The sequence below is a fragment of the Rana temporaria genome, chromosome 1 (genome assembly GCF_905171775.1).
Source record: "Rana temporaria chromosome 1, aRanTem1.1, whole genome shotgun sequence".
Taxonomy (NCBI): Eukaryota; Metazoa; Chordata; class Amphibia; order Anura; family Ranidae; genus Rana; species Rana temporaria.
In genome coordinates, this window is record NC_053489.1 from 641,038,141 (window position 1) to 641,059,726 (window position 21,586).

Genomic DNA, 21,586 nt, shown 5'->3' on the forward strand with positions numbered 1-21,586 from the left:
ATTTTTTTGTAAATAAGTACGTTTTCTCTTTCAATTACGGGCACTGATATGACGGCACTGATGAACACCGATGAGGTAGTACGGATGAGCACCGATGAGGTAGTACGGATGAGCACCGATGAGGTGGCACTGATGGGCACTGATAGGCGGCGCTAGTATGCGCCACTGATGGACACTCATAGGCGGCACTGATGGGCACTCATAAGCGGCACTAATGGACACTCATAGGTGGCACTGATGGGCACTCATAGGCGGCACTGATGGGCACTCATAGGCGGCACTGGGCACTCATAAGCGGCACAGATGGGCACTCATGGGCGGCACATATGGGTGGCACTGATGGGTACTTATGGGTGGCACAGATGGGCACTGATAGGTGGGCACTGGGCATGGATGGGCACTGAGGGGTGGCACTGATGGACACTGAGGGGTGGCACTGATGGACACTGAGGGGTGGCACTGATGGATCCATGTAGCCAATCAGTGCCCATTTGTGGGCACTGATTGGCATCTTTTTATTTTTTACTGCCCTTTTTTTATTTATTTATTTTTTACTGCTTTTTTTAAATGTTTTATTATTATTATTATTGCCCCCTTTTTTTTGCCCTTCCCTGGTGGTCCAGTGTGGCGATCCGAGGGGGGGGCTGCGCTGATAAACAATCAGCGCGAACCCCCCCTGTCAGTAGAGCCGCCGATCGGGTCTGTCAGACGCGAGTGAGGAGGAGCCATCAACGGCTCTTCCTGTTTACATCGTGATCAGCCGTGGTTGGACACGGCTGATCACGTGGTAAAGAGCCTCCGCCGGAGGCTCTTTACCGAGATCGGAGATGCAGGGTGTCAGACTGACACCCCGCATCACCGATTGTCGCTCTGCGCGCCCCTCACGGGCGCACGCCGACATGAAATCCTGCAGGACGTCAATAGAAGTCCAGTCAGGATTTCAGAACCACTTCCCGGACGTCAATCTGCTATTGACCAGGCGGGAAGTGGTTAAATAATTACAAAATAAAATTGTAAAAAAAATTACAACAACAAAAAAAATTACAAAAACAAAATTGTAAAAAATAATAAAATACAAAACTTCTGACACTGTCCTACTGGCACCAGTCTCTGCTCTACTCACATCTTCCACTGCTCTGCATGTGCAGATGTGCTCTGGGGTGCACACCCTAATACAATAGGCTGCGCACACCAATAGCAAAGTGCTTGTCTTGCAGTTGCAGCGCAGTACCACAATGTTAAATGGCATTCAGCAATTTAACCACTTAAAGGAGTTGTAAAGGAAAAAAAAAAACATTTGCCTAAAATTAATGTCTGCAAGGTAGACAGACAGAATAGTGTAATGATTCTGTAAAAAACAAGTAAATACCTATTAAATTCCTTCATCTATATCACCTCCGGCATTCTAGTTTCTGTTCTCTCATTCACTTCCTGGTTTGCGGCGCTCGTTCATGTAAGAACTACATTTCCCAGTATGCATTGCGGCACGCCCAGTAATTCACACCTCCTTGAAGTCTCTAACACGTAGAGAGCGTCCTGCCGCACAGATGTAGTTCCCAGGAGGGGGTGAGCACGTTACTGACCACCGCAGTAAAGCCTCCCGTCACGGTGGTCAGTAAAATCAGACAAGCAGGAAGTGAACAGAACAGAGAAGAAATAGAGCAACTTCTGAGCAAAAACGAACAATGAGAAAGTGAAAAGAGGAATGTCTGCAGGTAAAGGATGCTTATTATGAAAACATTTTTTTCATTAGTAGTAAAAAAAAAAAAAGTTAATACAAATGCAATAAAACTATCCCCTATTTTGTAAACGCTATAAATTTTGCGCAAACCTACCGAAAATAGGTAGAAGAATACGTATCGGCCTAAACTGAGGGAAAAAAAAACGTTTTTTTATATATTTTTGGGCAATATTTATTATAGAAAAAAGTTAAAAATATTGAATTTTTTTCAAAATTGTCGCTCTATTTTTGTTTATAGCGCAAAAAATAAAAACAGCAGAGGTGATCAAATACCACCAAAAGAAAGCTCTATTTGTGGGAAAAAAAGGACGCCAATTTTGTTTGGGAGCCACGTCGCATGGCCGCACAATTGTCAGTTAAAGCGACGCAGTGCCGAATCGCGAAAACTGGCCATGTCCTTTAGCTGCCTAAAGGTCCGGGTCTTAAGTGATTAAGGACCGTCGCACGACGATTTACTTCAACAGAATGGCACGGCTGGGCACAAGGGCGTACATGTACGTCCCCTTTAAGAACCTAGCAGTGGGTCGCGAGCGCGCCTCCTGCGGCACGCTCGTGACCCGGTCCGAAGCTCCGTGAACGCGCCCGCGGCACCCACGGACCCGATTGCTGCCGGTGTCCTATGATCGGGTCACAGGAGCTGAAGAAAGGGGAGAGGTGAGTGTAAACAAACCATCCCCGTTCTTCACTGTGGCTTGTCACTGATCGTCTGTTCCCTGTCATAGTGAACGAAGATCAGCGACGTCAAACGTCCAGCCACGCCCCCCTACAGTAAGAAACACACAATAGGACACACTTAACCCCTTTAGCGCCCCCTGTGGTTAACCCCTTTACTACCATTGTCATTTTCACAGTAATCAGTGCATTTTTATAGCACTTTTCGCTGTGAAAATGACAATGGTCCCAAAAATGTGTCAAAGGTGTCCGATGTGTCCCCTATAATGTCGCAGTCATGAAAAAATAAAAAACGCTGATCGCCGCCATTAGTAGTAAACATTTTTTTTAATAAAAATGCCATAAAACTATCCCCTATTTTGTAAGCGCTATAACTTTTGCGCAAACCAATCAATAAACGCTTATTGCGATTTTTTTTTACCAAAAATATGTAGAAGAATACGTATCGGCCTTAACTGAGGAAAAAAAATAATTTTTTTTATATATTTTTGGGGGATATTTATTGTAGCAAAAAGTAAAAAATGCTTTTTTTTTTTAAATTGTCGCTCTATTTTTGTTTATAGCGCAAATAATAAAAAACGCAGAGGTGATCAAATAACACCAAAAGAAAGCTCTATTTGTGGGAAAAAAAACGGACGCCAATTTTGTTTGGGAGCCACGTTGCACGAGCGCACAATTGTCAGTTAAAGCGACGCACTGCCGAATCACAAAAAGGGGCCAGGTCCTTTACCTGCATAATGGTCCGGGTCTTAAGCGGTTAAAAAAAGTAGAAAACCCCCCCCCCAAAAAAAATCAGGTTTCCAGTAGCAACTCCTGGGGCTAGATTCAGGTAGCATTTACGGCGGCGTATCTCCAGATACGCCGCCGTAATTTCAAATCTGCACTGGCGTATCTTTACGCCGATTCTCCAAGGCAGATACGTCGAAAAAATAGGCTTCCTCTGCCGACGTAACTTGAATGCCGCGGCGTATAATTGTGTGCATTCTTACGCTGGCCGCTAGGGGCGCTTCCGTTGTTTTCGGCGTAGAGTATGCAAATTACCTAGTTACGCCGATTCACAAACGTACGTGCGCCCGGCGGTAGTTTTTTACGTCATTTGCGTAAGGCTTTTTCGGCGTAACGTTGCTCCTGCTATTAGGTGGCGCAGCCAATGTTAAGTATGGACGTCGTTCCCGCTTCGAAATTTTAATTTTTTTACGTCGTTTGCGTAAGTCGTTCGCGAATAGGGCTGGACGTAATTTACGTTCATGTCGAAACCAATACATCGTTGCGCCGTACTTGGGAGCAATGCACACTTGGATATGTACACGAACATGCGCCGTTCGTAAAAAACGTCAATCACGTCAGGTCATCACACATTAACATAAAACACGCCCCCCTTCCACATTTGAATTACGCACGCTTACGCCGGCCCCATTTACGCTACGCCGCCGCAACTTACGGAGCAAGTGCTTTGTGAACACAGCACTTACTCCTGTAAGTTGCGGCTGCGTTGCGTAAATACGATACGCTGCGCCACCGTAACTATGCGCGCCCCTACCTGAATCTAGCCCACAGATTACTGTCAGCTGCTGCCATACCATCCTATCCTGCAGGGCTGTACGTTTACCACCTGTTTGATAGAACCCTCTTATATTACGGTTAAATAAGCAGATAATATTCCAGTTAAATAAACAGAGATGGTGATTTATTTATTATTTATTTTTTAGGGGTTCTAACCCATCCCTACTCTATCCAAAATGAAAGCTTTTGGCTGAAGCTTCACGTTGAACTTGAGTTCATTTACTGTTTCCATTGCAGAGTCGTTGCTGCCCTCTAGTGGACGAATCACGAAACGCACCGTTTATCAACAAGTTACAATGTTGCAAAATATAACATTTATTTATCTAAACAATAAAAAAACAGGACAGGTTCCTGCACAGCAGAGCGTTGTGCCCGTACAGCAGCTGAGAGATACACAAGTCACCCCCTTTGATTGCAATGATAATAAACGAATAATGTCTCTTCATTGTGATTGCAGGATTGTGGTTGTCCCCTCCCCCTCCCTGACGTCACATAGCCCAGTGCATTACTGGGAAGGAAGCATGGTGTGAGCTCGGTGATCACATTGCCAGAAGCTGAGGATCCCTCTCCATAGTAAGTGTAGCAGAGCAGTGAGTTCCATCCTATAGGATCCTGACTGATAGGAGATCACATTGTGCTAGTCTGGGATCTGTAGTGCATCCTCTCTCATGTTGTATCATTTTGCTTCTCTGTAGGGGATGTTTGTAAGCAATCTGAACTCTGATGTTTTATAGATCTGTTGATAACCAGTCATAGATTTAATTGTTTTTGATCTTTAAATTGAAAATTATACTTTGACACAACACAGGAAGGTTTGATTCGGTCTAATCCAATCAGATCTCTGCTGGAAGATTTTTTTTGATTAAAAAGTTATCAGTCTAACTTGCAGGTAATTTATGAAAGGAAGGATTCCTGAAATCATCATTATTCTTATGATAAAAATAGCAGGGAAAGTGGGGCGCCCGATTTGTAGTGGTGGAGGCAGGGCCGTCTTAATAGCATCATGGGCCCCTGGGCAAAGTAATGCTCTGGGGCCCCTACAATGGAGACAGTGGGGGGTAAACCTAAATCTAGGAGGTAGGGGATATCTAGGGTGTAGAGGGGTCAGAGTGCTGGTGGCATATCTGGGATGTAGAGGGGCAGCCCGGGCTCAAGGGAAAGGGCAGGCCCCCCATGCAGCTGGGGCCCCTGGGCAGTGCCCTCTCATTAAAACAGCCCTGGGTGGAGGCAGGGTAAGTGGAGCTCCCCCTTTGGCAGTGACTAAGGTGGGAGAAGCAGGGTTCCCCCTTTTGCAGTGGTAGAGGTGGGTAAAGGGGGGGGTCCCCCCTCTTTTGTGGCTTAGGCAGGCAAAGGGGACCCCCCCCCCTTTTTGCAGTGGTGGAGGCAAGGTAAGTGGAGCTCCCCTTTGGCAGTGACTAAGGTGGGAGAAGCAGGGTAGAAGTGGGTAAAGGGGAGTCCCCCCCTATTTTGTGGCTTAGGCAGGCAAAGGGGTTCCCCCCCCCTTTTTGCAGTGGTGAAGGCAGGGTAAGTGGAGCTCCCCTTTGGCAGTGACTAAGGTGGGAGAAGCAGGGTTCCCCCTTTTGCAGTGGTAGAGGTGGGTAAAGGGGGGGGTCCCCCCTCTTTTGTGGCTTAGGCAGGCAAAGGGGACCCCCCCCCCTTTTTGCAGTGGTGGAGGCAAGGTAAGTGGAGCTCCCCTTTGGCAGTGACTAAGGTGGGAGAAGCAGGGTAGAAGTGGGTAAAGGGGAGTCCCCCCTCTTTTGTGGCTTAGGCAGGCAAAGGGGATCCCTACCCCCCTTTTGCTGTGGCTTAAGCAGGCAAAGGGACCCCCCTTTTTGCAGTGGTGGAGGCAAGGTAAGTGGAGCTCCCCTTTGGCAGTGACTAAGGTGGGAGAAGCAGGGTTCCCCCTTTTGCAGTGGTAGAGGTGGGTAAAGGGGGTCCCCCCTCTTTTGTGGCTTAGGCAGGCAAAGGGACCCCCCCTTTTTGCAGTGGTGGAGGCAAGGTAAGTGGAGCTCCCCTTTGGCAGTGACTAAGGTGGGAGAAGCAGGGTAGAAGTGGGTAAAGGGGAGTCCCCCCCTATTTTGTGGCTTAGGCAGGCAAAGGGGTTCCCCCCCCCTTTTTGCAGTGGTGAAGGCAGGGTAAGTGGAGCTCCCCTTTGGCAGTGACTAAGGTGGGAGAAGCAGGGTTCCCCCATTTGCAGTGGCTTAAAAACCGCAGAGGTGATCAATTTTGTTTGGGTACAGCATTGCACAACCGCGCAATTGTCAGTTAAAGTGACGCAGTGCCGTATCACAAATTGCCTGGTCAGGCCAGGGAGGGGGTAAATCTTTCTGGGGCTGAAGTGGTTAAACAATATATTTTTGCCATCATTGTATTTTTTTTTTTATAAGGCTTTAACTTTATTTTCTATTGAATCACTTGTACATGTCCTCTCTTTCTCTCTCCCCCCCCCCCTTTTTATTTATTTTCTTATAACCTGGTCTTTGTATACACACATGAGCGTCTATTTCTATTTAACCACATCAATACTGGGCACTTTCGCCCCCCCCTTCCTTCCCTTACCAATTTTCAGCGCTCTCGCATTTTCAATGACAATTGCGCGGTCATACAGCAGGGTACCCAAATGACTTTTTTTATAATTTTCCTCATACAAATAGAGCTTTCTTTTGGTGGTATTTATTCACGACTCAGTTTTTTTTTTTTTTTTTGCGATTATAAGCAGAAATTTGGGAAAATAAACGTTATTTTCGTCTTTCTATTTAAAAAAAAAAATATCCAATTAAATAGAATTTTTGTCATAAATTTTAAGCCAAAATGTATTCTGCTACATGTTTTTTGGTAAAAAAAAAAAAATCCTTTAAGTGTATAATTGGTTTGTGTGATCACGGACATATGTACGCAAATGATCTGCTACACAGAGCAGGTAGGTATGACGTAATATGCACTATATTAGCAAAAATATTGGGACCGATGCGGGGGCTTCGATCTCAGGTAAGTACTTCATAATGAGCTAGTATGCTATGCATACTAGCTCAATATGCTTTTGCCGTGGAGGGGTTCATTCTTTCGTTTGTTCTTTCTTTCTCCGCCCCAAAGCACCCATACACCATGTTGAGGGCATGTGGCCTGGTATGGTGTAGGGGGGGCGCTCGCTCGCTCGCCCCCCTTCCTGACCTGCTGGACTGCGTGCTCACATAAGGGTCTGCTATGGATCCTGGGAAAACCCCCACGCCGTGTTGTTTTTTTTTTTTTTTTTTTCCCAGTGTGGGGGATTCCCCTTAAGATCCATACCAGACCGAAGGGCCTGGTATCATCCTGGGGGGGAACCTCGCACAATTTATTTTTTTAATTTTCGCGGGGGTTCCCCTTCACGATTCTCCGCAAAACGAATCACCCCGGTGCGGCCTCTATTAAAATCAATGGGTTTCCATAGGGAAACATTGATTTTTGAAGAGGGAAAGGGGAAAAAATAGAGAGGAAAAACGTGGCTGAAAGCTAGCGCAGCAAAACGTGCATTGAATTTAATGCAAAACGCGAAAAAAATAATCATAAAAATGCCATAAATCTTTCCTATAGTTTGTAGACGCTATAACTTTTGGGCAAACTGATCAATTATAGGCTTATTGCGAAATTAAAAAAAAATGTAGAAGAATATATATTGGCATAAACTGATGAAGAATTTTTTATTTTTTTTTGTTTTAAATATCCCCCCCAATTATAGTAAAAAAAAATGTTTATATATTTTCAAAAATAAAAACTGCAGACGAGATCAAATACCACCAAAAGAAATCTCTATTTGTGGAAGAAAAAAAAAGGGCTCAAATTCCATTTGGTTACAAGTCGCACGACGGCACAATTGTCAGTTAAAGCGATGAAGTGCCAAATTGTAAAAAGCGTTCTGGTCAGGGGGGGGTTTGTGGGACTTTAAATGAAGCAAGGCCTGTTGTAGTCCTGTGCCTCCATCCCTAATCGGTAAAAAAAAAAAATTATCGATGGTTTTTTATGATGTGGGTTTTAGTCACACTTTTTAATTTTACTGATATTGGCCTGGAAATTATCTTGGATACCAATTATGGAAGAATGTGAATGGTTGCTTGTACTATGCATGCTATATTGATTTGTTGGTTCAGTCTGGGTGATTGTCATGGAGAGTAAACATGTGCACTGCTGAAAAATTCATTCGTTTACCTTTTTTTTTTTTTTGGGGGGAAATTCGGCAAATTCAGAAATCCAAATTTTCCAAACATGTTTTTTTTTCATTATTAATAATAATAATAATATAATATTTTTTGGGGGGGGATTTTTGAATATATGAGGGAGAAGGAGAAAATCTGTAAAATTTGAAATAACTATTAAATTACAGGTTTTGGAATTTCCTTACAAATTCACTGAAGTTACGAATTATCCGAAATAACGAATGCCACATATAAACAAATGGAACAAATTAATAATAATAATAATAATAATAATAAAGTTTTTATTAGATCGCTGCGTTCCATTCGTTTTTAAATGTGGCATTTGTTATTTTGGATAATTCGTAACTTCGGATGAATTTGTATTCGTTACACAACAGCCAAATTTGAATGGAAATTCCAATACCTAATCGCCGATTTTCAAATTTCCTAACTTCGAATTTTAGGATTTAGATTGTTCGAAATTGACACTTTTCGTATTTCCTGAAAATTTGGTAATTGAAAAATTCAGAGATTTTGGAATGAGCTAATTTGTCAAAATTCGTTAAACGAATTTCACATGTCTAAGGCTGCATTCACACCTCCGCGACAAGATACGCGGCGTATTTTGCCGCGAGTGTGTAACTTTTTTTTTTTTTTTTTTAACAAAGCCTTCCCATTGCTTTGTATGGCTGAACGCCAATGCCGCCTGAAAAAAAGGGTCCAGGACTTTTTTTTCAGGCGTACGGCGTCTATGAGATGTGAACCATCTCATAGACAGCAATGGAAATTCTCCCCTCCAGCGGCACGAGCGTCGGGCGTTTTGTCGCGGAGGTGTGAATGGGGCCTAATGGAGAGTCTGGTGGTGTGCAGCATGAGCGAGAAGGAGCAGATTTCATACTGTCTTTGTATCTTTTCAGATTGTACATCATAAAGCTGTGATAATGGAAAGGGCATTCTGTTTCAAATGCATTAAGCCATAGCAACCTTTTAGAATTTATTCAGTCAGGCAGACACATGGTGTACTCAGGTTGGTTGCATAAGGTAGCTGCTGTATATTAGTTGTCGGGGTGAAATTTCCTGTTTTCATACAACAAAGCCTCTTTAGTAACTTCAGCGGATATGGTCAGTCATCACCCAACATTGGGTAAGGTTTGGGAAATGTAGCAAGATGTCTTGCAGACCACGCCGCTGTTTTATATGATATAATGAAGCATTTTTTTTTTCCAAACCTGACCGATTGTCCACCAATAGTTTGTATTTTGTGATGCTTCACTAAATAATAATATTGCTGTGGTTCTCCATATGGTAGCTCATGTGCACAATATGCACTGTTGGTTATATGCTGTAGCAAGGAGGACTTGCTCCTGTGTACTTTTTATGTACACACATTTAAAGTGGTTCTAAAGGCTCAAGGTTATTTACCTTCATGCATGAAGGTAAAAAAAAAAATTCTGTGCAGCAGCCCACCTAATACTTACCTGAGCCCCACCTCGATCCAGGGATGTGCATTAGAGCCTCGGCTTCCTGGGAAATCTCCCTCATTGGCTGAGATAGGAGCCATTGGCTTCCGCTGTTATCAATCCCAGCCAGTGAGAAGAGAGAGCTGCTTGTTATGGGGGGGGGGACGTGGCAGGAGGAAGGGGCCAGAAGCACAACAGGGGACCTGAGAAGAGAAGGATTCGGGCTGCTCAGTGCAAAACTGCTACACAGAGCAGGTAGGTATGACGTAATATGCACTATATTAGCAAAAATATTGGGACCGATGCGGGGGCTTCGATCTCGGGTAAGTACTTCATAACGAGCTAGTTCCCTTTCTCCTCCCTTTCTCCTCCCTGAAATCGGGACTGACATGCAAGAGTAAAATTGTGCGAGTTAAGAGTGTTACCCGGCTTCATTCATTCGCAGCTCAGTGTGAACCAGGGCTTAGAGGTGTTTTATTTAGGCCTCATACCCATGGACGTTTTTGCAGCTTAAAAACGGCTCTCCATGTTAGCCTATGGCCTCATGCCCACCATGACGTTTTTGAGCTGCAAAAAAAAAAAAAAAACAGGACCAGTGCGTTCTGAAGCCCCAGCGTTGGAGCTGTAAAGACGTCAGAAGCTCGGCAAACGTGAATCAACATGGGGGACAAGGTGCTTTGGGGTGGGTGCAGTGACCCCCCACCCCAAAGCACCCACCCCACATGTGGAGGGCATGTGGCCTGGTATGGTGTAGGAGGGGGGTCGCTCGCCCACCCCCCCTTCCTGACTTGCCAGACTGTGTGCTTGGATAAGGGTCTGGTATGGACCCTGGAGAAACTCCCACACTTTTTTTTTTTTTTTTTTTTTTTTTTTTCCAGTGTGGGGGATTCCCCTTAACATCCATACCAGACCGAAGGGCCTGGTATCATCCTGGGGGGAACCCTCACACAATTTTTTATTTTTTCGCTTGGTTCACCTTCACGATTCTCCGCACACGAGTCGCCCTGGTGCGACCTCTATTCAAATCAATGGGCTTCCATAGGGAATCATTGATTTTTGAATAGAGAGAGGATAAAATAGAGAAAGGAAAAACGTGGCTGAAAGCTAGCGCAGCAAAACGTGCGTTGAATTCAATGCAAAACGCGGAAAAAACACTGTTTGTACTAGCTTTACAGCCCGTTTTTTAAAACGTCAGTGGGCATGAGGCCTTAAAGGGACACTAAAGGCAAGATTTATTTTGTTTAAAAATAACAAACATGTTATACTTAAAGCGGTTCTCCACCCTAAAGTGGAGTCCCGCTGATCGGAACCCTCCCCCCCTCCGGTGTCACATTTGACACCTTTCAGAGGGGAGGGGGGTGCAGATACCTGTCTAAAGACAGGTATTTGCACCCACTTCCTGCCCGGCATTCACGGGCAAAAGACGGGCATTGCGTCACATCCCGTCGCCCCCCCGTTGTGTGCTGGGAACACTCGGCTCCCAGCACACAGCGGGAGCCAATCGGCGAGCGCGGCGCGACTCGCGCATGCGCCGTAGGGAACCGGGCAGTGAAGCCGCAGCGCTTCACTTCCTGGTTCCCTCAGCGTGGATGGAGTGGGGAGCAGCAGGTTGACGAGCGATCGCTCGTGCTCTGCTGCGGACGGCGCTGGACTCCAGGACAGGTAAGTGTCCTTATATTAAAAGTCAGCAGCTGCAGTATTTGTAGCTGCTGGCTTTTAATATTTTTTTGGGGTGGAACATCCACTTTAACTCCGCTGTGCAGTTCGTTTTGCACAGAGTGGCCCCGATCTGTGTCTTCTGGGGTCCCTCGGCGGCTGTCTCGGCTCCTCCTCGCAAAAGCTTTCCACGTTCATGCGAGCTCCCTCGCATGGTGGAAAGCTTTTGCGAGCGCGCTCCCAAGATACAGCGGCGCCCATAGCCGCCGACTGTATCACTCGGCCCGGCGCGCCGCGTCATCCGCTGTGATTGACAGCAGCGCCAGCCAATGGGTGCGCTGCTATCAATCCTCCCAGCCTAGCCAATCAACAGCCAGCCTGGGAACCGAATAAGACGACGAGAACGCGCATGGGACTTTTGAGTGGAGAGGTAAGTAAAACGGGGGCTAGGGGGGGGGGGTGCTATCGGATGTTTTTTTACCTTAATGCATAGGATGCATTAAGGTAAAAAAACTTTTACTTTTACAACCCCTTTAATGTTAAAGTCCAATTAAATCTTTCATTACGGACTACTTGGCATTAGGTTTGATGCCTGTGTCTTTTACTTCTCCTCTTCCCTCCTGTGAATAGCTTTGGGTTGCTTTAAAACGACATATTGTTTGTTTAAAAACATTGTGGTGGTGTATGAGTGTACACACACACACATATATATTTGAATTATTATTGTATGCCCTTTTTTATAGTTATGGGTCATTGAATAGTTTGTTACTTATGGAGAATGGGAGGGATTAGATGTGTAAAAAATGTTTTATTTTTTTTTCCCCCACTCCTTTTCAGACATGTAAGCTAAATTATTGTTTATAGTGGTGTGTTTATTATTTAAAAAAAAAACAAAAAAACATTTTTTTACTTGATATACAAACTATGTCTTGATATAAGAGTAGCGTCATGTTGCAACTGAGTATAAGCCTGGGTTCACACTGATGCTACACGACAGTCATACGACTTTCATCCTACTTGATCTGCGACATCTGTCCTACATCCATCCGACTTGAATAAACAGGATACTACTTTGATCCAATTTTATGATAGTCTGACTTGTCCTTTGACCAATCAAAACGATCCCAGTGTGAGAAATTATTTTACTGCTGCTGTAATCACCATGTCGGATGTCAGAAGTCGAATGGTAAGGACAAGGATCCTACTTTGATCCGACTTCAATGATATTCAATCAGTAGAACCAAAGTAGTACAGGGAGCATTTTCAAAGTCGGACCGACTTGTGTCGGACCAGTTAAGACGACTCTTATAGGGAAACATTGATTTTTCTCTTTCGTTCATAGACGGACACAGCATCCTTTGACCTTAGGGTTATGTTCTTCCTACCAGGAGATTTTAGGCAGAATTCTTACAGCACTTAAGGTGTTAAAACTTTCCTTCATGCCGCTCCTCCCAGGGGGTGTGGCTCCCCCAGGCATAACCCCCACTCTGCTTTAGCAGCCTCAGTTTGTTTCTGCCTAACCGTCAGGAGAGTCAGGCTCTCTCTGGAGTCCTGGACTCTGGAGTTTTTTCTTGCAAATTTTTTTGCATTTTGCGAGTTTTTTCTCGCTTTTTTTATTTTATTTTTATTTTGAATCCTGCGATTCTTCTATCAACAGCCGACTGGGTGACAGGCTGGGTCCTCGACCCTTGTAGTCCCCCCAGGTTCGGCCTTCGAGCGTGTGCCGGCCCTCAGCTCCGCTTTGGGACGTCCACAACAGGCCCCATTGCTCCAGGGGCGGCCGGGGAACTTCGGTTCTAGGGCACACATATGACCGGTTTCTATGGCCTTGTCACAGTGTGTCTGGCTGACAGCCATGCCGTTCGCGGACGTTGGTTCTGTCTGGGATACCTCCAGCCGGGTAGTCGCAGGACAGGTAAGTAGTGGCCCCTTACTCAGGTAAGTGGTCTGGCTGGAATGTTTTCCCTTGGGAGGTCGACTGAGGGTTTTCCCCTGCTTTCCTCTCTCCCTTATTCCTCTCCCTCCTTCCCCCTTTGGGTGACGGCTGTGCAGGGGTTTTTTTCCCTGGGGCTCATATTTTTTTCACTCGGGTATGGCTGGGGCTGTTCTGTGTCACTGCAGGGGACTGTGGTGGACATTCTGGGCATTTTTGTGTGTGCTTTGTGTGCTGTTTTGGTGTACTGTCATTTTTGGGTACACTGTCTTTTTAAAACTGCGCAACGGCGGCCATTTTGCCGGAGCCGCGCTTGTATTATTCGGCTGCCATTTTCTTGTGGCCGGCGCCGTTTTCAGCACTAGTTCGGCCTCTAGTGGCCGTTTCGGCGGGGAAAAAAGACCGCGAATCATCTGAGGGGACAGACGCAGCGCTGCAGCTTCTCCTCAGCACACACTTGTCCTTCACAGACCGCGCTGTACCAGGGGGGTGGTGAGTCTCAGGGGGCCCCAGACTGTGCTCTAGCGGCCGGGAGGTGACCTGTGGGGGACTTTTTTCCTGCCATTGGCAGTGGGGGTGACACGGCAGCTGCAATATGGAGCCTGAATCAGGCCCCTCATTCCTCACAATGCCGGAATTAACCCTTAGCGCCCCTCCCCCTGCCACATCTGTTGAATCGGTGTCGGCTGTCCTGGAGTCTTTTCTCACCAGGTTTGAAGCTGCCAGTGCTCGGTTGGGGGGTAAAAAGCGCCCCCCCCCCCCCAGAGGCTGTTTCTGGGGATATCTCTGACGCAGAATCTGATAACGCTGTTGCTGCTTCTGGTTCTGTCATGTCAGAGGATGCGGGCTTAACCCACATGGACAGCGAGGATGACTCTGCTGGGGAGTCTGCTGACAAGGAAATTTGTTGGAGCTCTTATAACTGCGGTACGTGAGACTCTTCATTTAGAGCAGACCTGGGCAAACTACGGCCCGCGGGCCGTATACGGCCCGGCGGACCTTTTAATCCGGCCCCCCCGCCGCCGCCGAAATCGCCGCCGCCACGTTAATCACCGCGGCGGGGAACATTATAGACAGCGTTCGTTTGAACAGCTGTTTTCCCCGCCGCGCATAGACACTCCCCCTTGGACGGATCTGTCCAATCGCGAGCAAGGGGGAGTCGCATAGACACTCCCCCTTGCTCGCGATTGGACAGATCCGTCCAAGGGGGAGTGTCTACAGGGCAAGGGAGGGCTCTCGCCCCCCCCCTAGAAACCAGTGCCAATGTCATGATTGAATGAAATTAGAGCTAGCTCCACTGACAGACGGGGGCGATCGGGGGAGAATTACAGTGCAGACAGCTCACGGCTCTCCTCTCCCTGTCACAGCGCCGCTGCAGAGTTCTCTGGTAAATAGAGCCGTGGCGCTGTGACAGTGAGAGGAGAGCCGTGAGGTGTCTGCACTGTATATCTCCCCCGATCGCCCCCCCCCCTCCCTGTCAGCGGGACGGCCCCCCCTGAAATCTAACAGCGGATGGCCGGTGAGTGCCGTGGATGGGTGAGAGCTAGCAGGCCAGGCTGTGGGCAGCTGGGTGGGCTGGTGAGGGAGCGAGTGACATAGTGTGCGGGCGAGTGACAGCTAAAAGTGCGGGCGGCTCCGCTGACGGGTGTCAGGTGAGAGAACTTGTGGGCTGGGCGGATTGGCTTGGTGAGTGTCTATGCCTGAGCGAGTGCTGGCCAATCAGCGAGCTGTTAAGCGGGAGGGAGCAGAGAGATTACATCATCTCTCACTGCCCGCCCAGCAGCCCCCTTCCTCTCTGTGTAGGCACCGCGGGAATTTAGAGAGTTTAAATAATTTCTCTGCTGCCTGACATTGCTGACAACCCTGGTCCTGACTCTGGGACACAGCAAGGGACAATTGGAGCAGGCAAGTGACAGTCCGGACCGCAACATGTGACAGGCGATGTGACAATCCACAATGTGTAACAGGCAACGTGGCAAGTGACAATACACAACATGTGACAGGCGACGTGGCAAGTGACAATCCGCAACGTGGCAAGTGGTAAACATGTGACAGGCGATGTGGCAAGTGACAATCCACAACATGTGACAGGCAACGTGGCAAGTGATAAACATGTGACAGGCGATGTGGCGAGTGACAATCCACAATGTGCGACAGGCGCTGTGGCAAGTGACAATCCACAACGTGACAGCAGGCAACGTGGCAAGTGACAATCCACAACATGTGACAGCAGGCAACGTGGCAAGTGACAATCCACAACATGTGACAGCAGGCAACGTGGCAAGTGACAATCCACAACATGTGACAGCAGGCAACGTGGCAAGTGACAATCCACAACATGTGACAGCAGGCAACGTGGCAAGTGACAATCCACAACATGTGACAGGCGACGTGGCAGGTGACAATCCACAACATGTGACAGCAGGCAACGTGGCAAGTGAAAATCCACAACATGTGACAGCAGGCGACGTGGCAAGTGACAATCCACAACATGTGACAGGCGACGTGGCAAGTGACAATCCACAACATGTGACAGCAGGCAACGTGGCAAGTGACAATCCACAACATGTGACAGGCAACGTGGCAAGTGATAAGCATGTGGCAGGCGACGTGGCAAGTGACAATCCGCAACGCGTGGCAGGCGATGGTGGCAAGTGACACACTCGGGTCTCCAACTGTTTCTGCATTATGGTGAGTTGAACCATTTAATTTTGTATAACTATGTAATAATAGAAATAGGTCCAGTGATCCAGGGTGCTGTGTAATGTAAAGGGGTCCAGAGGTGCAGTTGTGGAGACGGGGTACACAGTAGGACAAAGAGATATTGAAAGATGCAGGGGGCACAGTGGGGTGTTTTTAAATTTTAACGTGGGGGGGTAGCTTTTAACCCCCGCTAGCAGTCGATGAAAGGGTAAAATGCGGCTGTGTATCGCCGCTGCTGAAGCGCCCCCCCCCCTGAAAAAGTTTCAGCGGACGCCCATGAGTCTGTGCCACCATAAATTGTCGCCACTGTGCCCATCAAACGCAGCCACTGTGCCCATCAAACGCAGCCACTGTGCCCATCAAACGCAGCCACTGTGCCATCACATGCAGCCACTGTGCCATCACATGCAGCCACTGTGCCAACACACGCAGTCACTGTGCCATCAATTGTTGCCACTGTGCCCATCACACGCAGCCACTGTGCCATCACATGCAGCCACTGTTTAATCAATTGTTATTGATTAACAGTGGCTGCCTGTCCCCTCCTGTGTCATGTCCCCAGGCCTCTGTCCCCCTCCTGTGCAGTGTCCCCAGCCTCTGTCCCCCTCCTGTGCCATGTCCCCAGCCTCTGTCCCCCTCCTGTGCCATGTCCCCAGCCTCTGTCCCCCTCCTGTGCCATGTCTATAACAAGTACTCGTACCAGTTGTCCAACAATGATATTTACTGCTTTTTATAAAGAAATACAATTGATTTTATGCAGTATTGAGTTTAGCCTTTTGGCCCGGCCCTCCAAAATATTTTTAGTTTCTCATGTGGCCCCCTCGAAAAAATAATTGCCCACCCCTGATTTAGAGGATGTGGCGGAGACACCAGCGGTGTCAGTCCCTTTTGGATTCCGCAAACCACCGCGTACCGCTAAGGTATTCCCTTGTGTTCCTTATTTGGACAATTTGTTGTATAAGGAATGGGATACACCGCAAAAGGCTTTTACTGTTCCTAAAAGCTTTGCTACCCGTTACCCCCTGGAGGAGGACTTTTTAAAAAAGTGGGTCACTCCTCCGTCGGTGGACCCTCCTGTGTCCAGACTGAGTAAGGCTACTACGTTGCCTGTGGAGGGGGCTCCTGCTTTCAAGGACCCCGCTGATAGGAGAGTGGAGGCCGTGGCCCGCTCCCTGTTCTCGGTGGTGGGTTCGGCGGTAAGGCCGGCTCTGGCCGGCGCCCTGGTTGCTCAGACGCTAACTGAAAGGGCGAAGCTCCTGCTGCAGGATCTGGAGGTCCAGGGTGCTTCCGAGTCCTCTAGGGACCTGGCTGAGCAGTTGATTCAGGGCCAGAAGTTTCTCTGTGAGGCGGCTATGGATTCGATTCCTTTGCTTTCCAGGGCTTCTGTCTACGCAGTGGTTCTGCGCCGCCTTATATGGCTGAAGTGCTGGTCGGCTGACCAGTCCTCGAAAAAGGCCTTGGTGGGTTTGCCCTTTAAGGGCGGACGGCTCTTTGGGGCATCCCTGGATGACATCATTAAGGATGCCACTGGAGGTAAGAGCACCTTGCTCCCTCAGTCGGGGAAGGGTAAGGAACCTCGCCGCAAGCAAGGTCCTACTTTTACTACCCCTAAGCGGTTTTTTCGTGCGCCCAGCGCGGCTGGAAAAGGTCCGCAAGGGGCAAAAGCCCCTGCTGCCGGGCGTAAGCGCCCCTGGTTTAACAAACCAAACAAGCCTGCGGACAAGCCTGCTTCCGCATGAAGGTCTGCCCCCGCCCGGGTCTCGGGTGGGGGGACGGCTTCACGACTTCGCGGATCGGTGGAACTCTCTTCTGACCGACCGTTGGGTTTGCGAGGTGGTCGCCTCGGGGTACAAGATAGAGTTCCTCTCTTGTCCCCCAAACAGATTTTTTCCATCCAACCTCCAGCTTCCTCAGGATCGGCGGCTAGCCCTGTCCGGGGCTGTCCAGGATCTTCTGGACAGAGGGGTGGTTGTGCCGGTTCCCTCGCTGGAACGGTTTCGGGGGTTCTACTCCAATCTGTTCGTGGTTCCCAAGAAGGGAGGGGTTCGCCCTGTCCTGGACCTAAAGGCCCTCAACTCCTTTGTCAAGGTGCAGCGATTCAGGATGGAGTTGGTCCGTTCTATCATAGCGGCCCTCCACCAGGGGGACTTCATGGCGTCCTTGGACATCATGGACGCATACCTGCATGTCCCCGTTTGCACAAGCCACCAAAGGTATCTGCGTTTTGCGATCGGGGAGGACCACTATCAATTCGTGGCCCTCCCGTTCGGGCTGGCGTCGGCACCACGGGTGTTCACCAAGGTGCTCGCCCCGATCCTGGCCTTGCTAAGGCAGCGAGGGATCGCTATCGTGGGATACCTGGACGACCTTCTCCTGAGAGCTTCTTCAAGCTCAGAGTTAGAGGAGGACGTGTCCATCACGTGTCGGACTCTGCAGGAGTTCGGCTGGCTTCTGAATCTCAAAAAATCTGTGTTGGTTCCGTCCCAGAGGCTGGAACACCTGGGGCTGGTTTTGGATTCGGGGGAGGCAAAAGTGTTCCTCCCATCGGAAAAACTGCAGACCCTGCAATCTGCAGTGAGACAGTTGTCGACCCAGAAGTGGTCGTCTCTTCGCTTCTGCATGCGGGTTCTGGGTCTGATGGTGGCCTCCTTCGAGGCGGTTCCGTATGCCCAATTCCACACCAGGGTACTACAGAAGGAGATTCTGTCACGATGGGACAGGGTCCCATCTTCTCTGGATCGCCAGATTCGGTTGAGCCATCTGGCCAAGTCTTCCCTGGCATGGTGGCTGACGTCTCCGGTGCTTCGGTCCGGGAAGTCTTTCTTCCGTGCCGCTGGACAGTGGTCACGACGGATGCCAGCCTCTTCGGCTGGGGGGGCGTCTGGGGCACCCAGTCAGCCCAGGGGCGCTGGACTCAGGAGGAGTCCCCGCCTGCCGATCAATATCCTGGAGCTCCGAGCGATCAAGCTGTGCCTTGTCAGGTGGTCCCTGGAGCTGCAGGGCCGTCCTGTCAGGATCCAGTCCGACAACGCCACGGCCGTGGCGTACGTCAATCATCAGGGCGGCACAAGGAGCTCGGCCGCGGCGACGGAGGTCGCTCACATACTTCGGTGGGCCGAAAGGTCCGTTCCGGCCCTGTCAGCGGTATACATTCCGGGAGTTCTGAATTGGCAAGCCGACTTCCTAAGTCGCACGACTCTGGATCAAGGGGAGTGGTCTCTCCACCCGGAGGGTTTTTCAGATCCTGTGCCAAAAATGGGGCACTCCAGACGTGGACCTTCTGGCGTCCCGTCTCAATCGGAAGGTACCACGGTTTGTGGCCAGGTCAAGGGACCCGTGGGCAGACGCGTCAGACGCGTTAGTGGCTCCCTGGGGTCAATATCACCTGATTTACGCCTTCCCTCCTCTAAGGCTCCTACCCCGCCTGCTGCGCAGGGTGGAAGCCGAAGGGATTCCAACGATCCTGATCGCCCCAGATTGGCCGCGTCGCTCTTGGTACGCGGACCTGGTACGTCTGGTGGCAGACGCCCCCTGGCGCCTGCCTCTGAGGGAAGATCTCCTGTCTCAGGGCCCGATCTTCCATCCTGCTTTACGGTCACTGGCTTTAACGGCGTGGCTGTTGAGAACCAGGTACTGAAGGACCGGGGCCTGTCGGGCCCGGTAATCTCTACCATGATGCGTGCACGGAAGTCCACTTCTCGAAAAATTTATCATCGTACATGGAAAGCATACATCTCTATGTGTGAGGAGATGAAGTGGCACCCCCGTACTTACGTGGTGTCCCGGATCCTGCTGTTCCTACAGCGGGGAGTGGACCAGGCTCTTGCCTTGAGCACGATCAAGAGTCAGATTTCTGCTCTGGCTGTTTATTTTCAGCGTCCCGTGGCAGCGCACTCTTTGGTTCGCACGTTTGTGCAGGGGGTCCGGCATGTGGCCCCCCCGGTGCGCCCTCCGCTACCTTCTTGGGACTTGAACTTGGTCCTCTCGCGCTTCAGCGTGCCCCCTTTGAGGACATTCGGGAGATCCCCTTGCTGTCTTTGTCGCAGAAGGTGGTCTTTCTGGTAGCTATTACCTCTATCAGACGAGTGTCTGAACTGGCGGCCTTGTCTTGCAAGGCCCCCTACTTGGTCATCCATCAGGATAAGGCGGTGCTGCGCCCGCGACCTTCTTTTCTTCCGAAGGTCGTTTCGGCCTTTCACATTAACGAGGACATTGTTGTTCCATCATTATGTCCTCAGCCGAAGAACCCGAAGGAAGCCGTTTTACATTCTCTAGATGTGGTTCGGGCCCTTCGAGTTTACTTGTCGGCGACAGCTCCGTTCCGGAAGTCGGACTCGCTGTTCGTGTCTGTGTCCGGTCCCAGTAAGGGCCTGGCAGTCTCGTCGGCCACCATTTCCAGGTGGATCCGACAGGTTGTGCTTCAGGCCTACGCCCTGAAGGGGCGGGCGCCTCCCTTTCGGGTCACGGCGCATTCGACCAGGGCGATTGGAGCCTCCTGGGCTTTCCGACACCAAGCCTCTGTGTTACAGGTGTGTAAGGCTGCGACCTGGTCGTCGGTCCACACTTTTTCAAAGTTTTATAAGGTGGATGTGAGTGCATCTTCTGATGCCTCATTCGGCCGCAGGGTGTTACAGGCGGCAGTTTAAGGTTGGAGTTCCTCCGTTGAGTAACTCTGGTTTTGTTTGGGGTGTAACCTGTTGTTTGCTGTGTTATTTTTCCCACCCCTCGTTTTTTGACACTGCTTGGGGACGTCCCTAAGGTCAAAGGATGCTGTGTCCGTCTATGAACGAAAGAGAAAAAAGGATTTTTGTACTCACCGTAAAATCCATTTCTCTGAGTTCATAGACGGACACAGCACCCACCCCTCCTTGGTTTGTACTGCTTGTTACGAACTGAAGCTGCTGGAGCAGGGTGTGGGTTATGCCTGGGGGAGCCACGCCCCCTGGGAGGAGCGGCATGAAGGAAAGTTTTAACACCTTAAGTTCTGTAAGAATTCTGCCTAAAATCTCCTGGTAGGAAGAACATAACCCTAAGGTCAAAGGATGCTGTGTCAGTCTATGAACTCAGAGAAATGGATTTTACGGTGAGTACAAAAATCCTTTTTTTTCACATGTCATGCGACATGTGCTCCCAATGTCGGAGCGTTTGTCGCACCAGTGTGAACCTGGCCTTAGAGAAGAGAGGCGCCTCTAAGTGTAGCAATATGGTTACATTTAATGAAGGTACAACATTCAGCAACTTATTGCTACACTAAGGCCCCTTTCACATGTGCGGACCGTATGTCCGCATTTTCATTCATCCGTTTGCGGATGAAAACGGGACATACATTGGTCCCTATGTGATTGCGTGTGTCAGCGGATGAACATCCGCTGACACCCGTAATCACCCGCCTCCGCAAAGCTCTGATTTTGCGGACAGAAGAAAATCCAATTTTTTTTTTTCTTCCATCTGCGGATCGGATGAACACTGACACACGGTCCGTGTTCATCCGATTTCCCCCCCCCCCATAGGGGAGAGCGAAGAAAAGACAGGGCAGTCCCTGCACAGTGTGCGGGGACCGCCCTGTCAGCCCACGGCTCAGTGGGGATTTTACGGAGGATCCCCGCTGAGCTGACGGACACCCGGAGGTGGATCATTACTGATCCGCCCCGTGTGAAAGGGCCCTTAGAGGCGCCTTTCTTCTCTT

General features: G+C 49.2%; 1 protein-coding gene across 1 annotated transcript in view; it reads left to right on the forward strand.

Annotated features, from left to right (window-relative positions):
- Positions 1-4,443: 4,443 nt before the first annotated feature.
- RPIA (ribose 5-phosphate isomerase A) overlaps positions 4,444-21,586 on the forward strand; it is a 62,205-nt gene continuing 45,062 nt past the window's right edge. Inside the window, exon 1 of the mRNA XM_040335469.1 lies at positions 4,444-4,549. The gene's annotated coding sequence lies outside the window, so the exon portion shown is untranslated. The remainder of the gene's footprint in view (positions 4,550-21,586) is intronic.